Source organism: Henckelia pumila, chromosome 2 (genome assembly GCF_033568475.1).
Source record: "Henckelia pumila isolate YLH828 chromosome 2, ASM3356847v2, whole genome shotgun sequence".
Classification (NCBI taxonomy): Eukaryota; Viridiplantae; Streptophyta; class Magnoliopsida; order Lamiales; family Gesneriaceae; genus Henckelia; species Henckelia pumila.
In genome coordinates, this window is record NC_133121.1 from 110,734,467 (window position 1) to 110,740,466 (window position 6,000).

The window sequence follows — 6,000 nt, forward strand, 5'->3', positions numbered from 1 at the left end:
TGCATTCAAACTAATATCAAGTGATCTAGAATACATGAACTCTCAAGTATAAATCAATACTTGACAAAAACAACCTATACAAAGGTTCTTGCTTTCTAACATGTTTACCAAATAATAAATACATGTCATCTGCTTAAAACCCGAATCACCACATGCTATCTCTCTTCTCAAGCTATCCAAGCCAACTCTAGCTTGATCATGCCCCAACCTGATGCAATGCACACATACAAACAAAGCAACTGCAGGATAACTCCGGTGAGAATAAATCTCAATATGAAAGACATGCATATACATCATTAACGCATATGGAATCTATATGCCATAAAACTCTAAAATCATAAAACATGTAATAACATGCAGATCATAGAATCATCATCGACGCTTAAACTCTTAACACATAATGATTCATCTAAAGCAATAGCACACATTCATATCTAGAATAGTGTATCACAACATGCTAGCATTTATAACTCCATAATCTAAACCATAGACAACTCTAGGTTAATGCATAAATGCAATGCATGTGCCAAGGAATAGGCTATCAAATCTGATACCAATAAGCTTAGTTCTTGGGATCCCGGGGAATAAAATCTTTAACTAACCACCGACTCTCCCAATCGAGGTGGTGTTAAATATCTCAATTCCCCTGACTTTGGTGCAACTATAGTGAGTCATCTAGCTCTGGATATAAATCTATATTCCGTGCCATGAGTCATCTGACTCTGGAAGTAAATCAACATTCCATGCCACTCAACTACAGTTCTCCAAACGTCATATGCACTCTAAGCCATTCTGCCCTCTGTGCTATTCAAGGTAGGGTTCAAGATGAATGCAACATAAGCTGTATGCATTAATCAAATAAATACTGATAAACATCTTGAACACATAAGTCAATATTCATAGCAACAAAAGCAAGTAAATCACTTAAGAGCACTTAAACAACTAAGTATGTGATTTCAGGATAACTCGAAAACCACCACGTTCTCGAGTTGTTCTACCTGGCAAGAATAATGTCAACTCATACCTTTCATCGCGATTCAAACATCTTGAATCTGTTGTCAATGCTGAGCATCTCAAAACTAGCCAAATCGGTCATACAATTCTGCTCATTTCAATCAGTGCTACTTGAAGGTAGTCTTGCTTCAACTTCAACACTTCAAGTCATTCGAACTCGAACTTGTCGATTCGACTTCGATAATCTTCAATTCAAATCTGAAATAGATTATAACATATCTAAACATCAATTTCCAATCTGAATCGATGTTTATTTAAAGCTTATATCGTTCAAATCTTGCTAATACAATCAAAATTCAAACCGACGTCGCAACTATTCGAGTCCGATAAATCTTTCGATTCAAATATCATTATATCTTCATTCTCAACATAATCACATAGTCAATTCATCCACAATAACTTGAAGATGAGCTCTAGACCTTTAGAATGCATAGCAATTCAAAATCTTGAACCGGCGGTGTAACGATACGATTTCGATCTTTCCAAAAGCGTAAACATCAATATGACAATCATATCAATCTCATATCATCACCAATTCTACATCTAAATTTCGAAATATGCAGCCCCATAATTTCAGAATTTCAACAATTCTTTCAAAAATCGAAAACATGTTCAAACGACGATCTTTTCACGATCCGTCTTAGATATGCTATCGTCGTATATGCTAGAACATGTTTATACAATCAAATCTTAATTCTAACAACACCATAAAATTCAAACATGGTAGAACTTCATAAAACTTACGTCAAAACGAATTACTCAGAGCTGTGATCGCAAATATACGATCAATCGGAAATTCTACCGGGCGGATCAAAAGTTATTGGAGATTGAACGGAAGAAAATGGACTTGGAAAGTTTCTTCTCCATTCTCACGTGTAATCTGATCTTGGGAAGCTGAATCATCTGATATTTCAACACACTACACGTATATACATATCAAGTTTCAAGGAAATTGCACTTTAGTCCCTGAACTTTGGCCTAATTGCAAATTAGTCCCCGGACAAGCGATTTAATTCAATTTCAATCCTAAATAATTTAAGAATATTAGAATTCAAGTCTAAACTCTATATATTCTCAAATTAAATATTCTCGAATTAAAATTAAATCAATTCGGACCTTATCGCATTTTAGTCCTTGAACTACTCAATATTTGCAAATGGGTCCTTGCTCGGATTTCATCCTCAAATTCAATCTTTGATATTTATCATATTGGAATTCACATCTTAAATTTCATAAATATCAATTCAAATATTTTTAATATTTTAATTTAAAAATTCCGAATATTAAAATCTTAAAATCCAAAAATTCTCAAATTAAATATTTCTGACCCGAAATTGAAATCTCCAATTTCCATACATTCTTAAATTCATCTTTTCTCTCTTATTCAGAATTTAATTCTTAAATCCCGTAATTAAGAATTTAATATTTTCGGGCCTTACAATTCTTCCCCTCTAAGAAATGATTTCGTCCTCGAAATCGCATTCGATCTTACTGCTGATTCTCGTAAGCTGTATAGCTGACTGAAGTAATACTGACTTCAATTCTCTGAGCTTTCAATATCTATTATGATATCTTCTCTTCTATCGTATCTTAATCTTCTTTCTGATTGCTTTGGAAATACATATAATCACTGAGTCAACTTATATCTAAGTTGCTCTTTCTCGTGATCTAACTCTGCATTAGTTAGTCTGTCTTGCTTAAAAGCTTATAGACTTCTGTTATATCTGAATTGAATGCACATACATATTCTAGCTGATATTCTTCAGCCAATGCATATGTATAACAATTCATCTATCCGATAATTCACGATTGAGTATTAATCAACTAGCTAGATCAAATACTCATAGCTTCGAAAATCTCTTTCTGAACCTAATGATGCTTGGGAAAGAATTTCTTTTCTGATCATTCTGTTCAGGCTTCAACTCTCTATCTGTTACTCATCTACTAGCTCTGTTAATGCTGCTCTATTCTTATTCTGTTCGAAGCAATCTTCACATTCTCTATCGTTTCTTGACTCATATCTGGTCTGATAGCTGATATATCTGAAATATTGTTTCCATATACAGATAATTTCTGTGTTTCTGATCAATCAATCATCAAAATATTGTCTGTATATCAATCAAATAGCTGTCACATGAATCATAGTAATCAAGTGGCAAATAATCAATCAATTAGTACCGAATCTAGTACTATTGTTCTGAGAATATCCTCGGAAATCTGGATACTCACATCTGATAATCCACTAATCAGGGATGGTATAATAAAATCTCATACAACAAAACACTCAGAACATCTGACAATCAATGCCACAATCTGAAAACAAATCTAAAGTCTCTATCTCGACAATAGATTTCAAGAATTCCTGTAATCTGATCATCTTGCTAAATGCATAACCAGTATCGCTTTATGTTTGTATCATATCTAATACAACATATTCGTGAATCTGTCGAAATCTATTACAAACTAAATTGCACAATCATAACAATTCAAGTAGATTCGAACTAAAGTCGTTCATAAAGTTGATCTTATTTCAACTTTTATGTAACTCATCTGTTACATAAACCACTTGATTTCTTCTTTTCTGCTTCTGCTACTGGAATTTTAGTATTGGTAATATCAATTCTATCGTATCTGCTTTCATTTCTTTTCCCAATACTCATCTCCAAGTAAATACTACATGTAACTCATACATGTTTAAACAATTGAATGGATATTAAATCTATTGTCATATGCTTCTTTCAGAATCTGATATTCCATATCTAGAATATCTGACATAATCAAACGATTATTCACCGCAAAAAAAGTCATCTGTTCTGCTCTGCTGTCTTATCTCTTATCTTAATCTAGCATTCTCAATCAATATTCTATTGCTTGACCTAAGATTAATATTGCTTTTATCTTTCCAAACTAATTCAAGTTTAGCTTGGATCGCAACAATTCTGATCGTTTACGTATCTGTCAAGCATAAATATTCAACAATTACAGATTTGTACCCAATAAATCCGATAATTATCTAAAAACCCATAAATCTTGTTGATGGTATGAATCTGAATTTCTATCAGTTACGAGCCAAATTCTTCAAGATACACTGAATAGACACATCAAATAATCAATAATTATCAAATTTTAAATCAAAGGAACTCGCTCAAGTCAAGGTCACCCAAAATCAAACATTCTGAATGACAAAATCTGCACAGTGAAAACAACTCACTTGCATATCAAAACTTAAAGAGAGTAAATTAAATCAGACTCTAGCAAAGGAATAAGAGTCAATAAAAATCGATCGAGGTCGAATACAAAAACCTCAGAATCGATAGCAAGAAATTCAAAAATCATGATTTCTATGATGGAATAGCTTCAGCAAAATTTGAAGAAAAAGCTCAACTGTAACTGATTTTTCTTATTCTCTATTGACATGAGTTCAGTTATTAATTCTTAGCTGACAATAGTCGAATATCATCTTTTCTACGTAACTTATTGTCATAGAATTAATCATCATTTCGGTACTACATAACTCTTTTCTACTCAATCTGCTAGCTGTTTCTGAAGTTCTTCATGTCAAGTAATGCTCTTCTATACGAGTTGCCATAATACTTTCGTACTAGACACCACTCTATATAGACCTGCATTCATGTCGTAGAAAGGTCAAAATATGTCATTGAACTATTTCTGTACATTCTAACCACTGACATAGCTATCAATTCTAGGTCAATTCTGTACTAGTTCAATATATCGACTAGACTTCTACTGACATTCTTCCACGATCATCGTGATATAAACAGTACCGACATAATAGAAATTTATTTCTGCAACTCATATCAAATAGATCTCTACTCATTGCTATTGCTGATCTAACTTAATCACTGCACAGAATCAATCAATTCTTATCTGATATTCAGTTATTGCATTAATATCAATAATGCATATTCAATCTTATTTCCTCAAGTCTGCATTTCATCTTCTCTGTCTAATCATTCAAATGCATTTCTTCTACTCAAAGGCAAAAATCTCAGCAAATACATTGAATAAAGGCTCATCAGATACGGATTATAGCATAACAAATCACTAATCTATGACTGTATGCTATGAAATCAATATATAAGCGATTAACTAGAATTAACTCACTTACCTGTAATATTCTTATCTGATACAACTTGAGCCTTATTTTCTGTACTTGCTTATTGCCTATGCAATTATCTGTCATTCAAATGTTCTCTTCCTCTGTTTCAGCTAGGGGACTTATGCTTATATTTTTTTATCTATTGGTGTTTAAGCTGAATCAATCTTTGCTGTTATTGTCACTATCTCTTGCTTCATAGCTATACTGCTATGAAATTTTAGTGAAAGTGATGATCATAGGTTTTCACAATGACTGAGGCGTGAATAAAACTTCAACTCTGCCTCGTATTACCGTTTCATGATTTCTTTCTTCTATTACTGGCTTGAAATCAACTTATGCGTCTATTCTGCAAAGTTTACTGTTCTATCTTCTTTAGCATATACGGAAAGAAACAATTCTGTTTACTTACCAGCCAAACAATTTCAGTACTTCTTCTGGCAACTTCATCAACTTCTTGCTAAGTCCTGGAGTTGATATAAAATCAAGCTGATTCTATGTTCATCTGAATATTCTTCTCTTGAACAACTGATCCAGCTCTTCTAATCAACTCCTTTCTAGACATAGCATATTCTGTATCGTTCGGAGTTGATGATTCATAGCTTTGGAGTTGTTCAACTAACATACTCCTCAGTGCAATTGGTTCAAAACCTTACCTCAATACGGTTCTGTTCTATCTGAGGTTCTGTTCTGTCTGAGGTTCTCATGCTATCTGCATAAGCTGTCTTATTCAATAACAGAAGCAATATATATGGAAATATATATGGCAGAGATTATAACATACAATGTCAGTATAACATACATATAATCTCATGTTTCTGAATAGAACACATACTTGCAAATTATCATGCTTTTCATATAAAACATGC